Here is a 1,536-nt window from a genome sequence, read left to right as displayed (position 1 = left end):
TAAATGTTTTATAAAATTCACTTGTAAAACCATCTGGTCCAGGGCTTTTCTTGGTTGGAAGGAAGCTGACCCTTTAAATCTATTATGACCATGCAATTATTCTTTGCAAATTACTCTAGTGGTTTTAACTGCATTTAAGGTAAAATTCAAACTTTTTAAAGTATTAAAAAAACCCTTCAAAATTTGATTTTATTGTCCTTTCCAGTTTCATTTCTTGCCACATCTTTATTTCTAGATTCAGATTTATTTTATATAGTGAATTAAAAAATTGCATGGTTAAAAAAATCCTACAGAAAGTATACATCCAAATTTCCCTTTCTTTCTAAGTAAATCCAGTATTCATATGTGTGTTTGTTGAATACTGGAATATATTACAATGTTAACTTGGAAATTCTCATAAATATATAATTATGGAGAATACACCAAATACCATACCAAAAATAATATGCCAAAAATTAAAATAGTAGTAAAAGCCATTACCAATAAATTTATTCTCATTCCCAGTAACTCTATTGGACAGAGTAAAACTATACTATTTCCAAAGTTGTAATTTTATCTAAGAATATTACAAATTTTGGAATTTATTATTATTATTCCCATGAAGCTGCTGGGGCTTGATCTTTAAGTTAGCAGCTAAGTATTTAGCCATTATGACATCAAGGTTCTCTTTTTATATAATTAGTGGCTATAAATTTCCATTCATCATGATTCCACTTGTGCAGAGTAGAACTACATTTTACAAGATTTTTAAGAGTATATTTTTCAAATGGTAATTCTCTTCACCATATTTGGAAACTCCTCTGAGGTGGTTCAAACCACCAACGTCCCATTTAGGAATCCAAAACCCCCTCAAGTGCCTCAAATTGTTTTCACACTACAAGTAATCTGAAGATTGGGAGCCCAACCCCACCTAGAAGCACCTCCAATAACAAACTTGGTGATCTGCTTCCAAAACATCACAGCCTTGACAACTTTATGGAATAGTTCTGCTCTGCTCACATCAAGGCATAATGAATAAAAATTGACTTGACCAAGACTAACAGTAATGACATCCAACAAAAGCCATCGGTTTGAATCGATCTAGTGATGGATGATGTTATAGAACATTATAATCATCCGCTTCTATTTAAATGACAATAATTTCATCTCTTTGGAGCAGTTCTGTTCTGTAGAATGAGTCAGAAGAGGTTGTTGCTGTTGTTAATTTTATGTGTTATCAAGTCATAGTGATCCTATATACAATAGCTCTGGGCCCTGCTGTATCCTGAACTAATCGGTCTCTGAAAGACCTAATCCCATCCCTCAAGTCATTCAGTCTAACTATTTTGTCCTGGGTCTTTCTGTCCTGTGCTTACCCTTCACCTTCCAGGCATGATTTCCTTCTCCAAGGCCAGATTCCTCCTGGCCATATGTCCAAAGTATGTGACATGGAGCTTCAAATCCTTGTCATCAGGGAGTAGTTTGGCTTCACCTTCTCCAGATGTATGTGTTTTCCTGAAAGTCCATGGCATGTTCAACACACTTCTCCAGCACCAC

Source organism: Elephantulus edwardii, unplaced genomic scaffold (genome assembly GCF_000299155.1).
Source record: "Elephantulus edwardii isolate Elephantulus edwardi_28Jun2011 unplaced genomic scaffold, EleEdw1.0 scaffold00023, whole genome shotgun sequence".
Taxonomy (NCBI): Eukaryota; Metazoa; Chordata; class Mammalia; order Macroscelidea; family Macroscelididae; genus Elephantulus; species Elephantulus edwardii.
The sequence above is the reverse complement of the archived record's forward strand: the minus strand, read 5'-3'. Positions refer to the sequence as shown.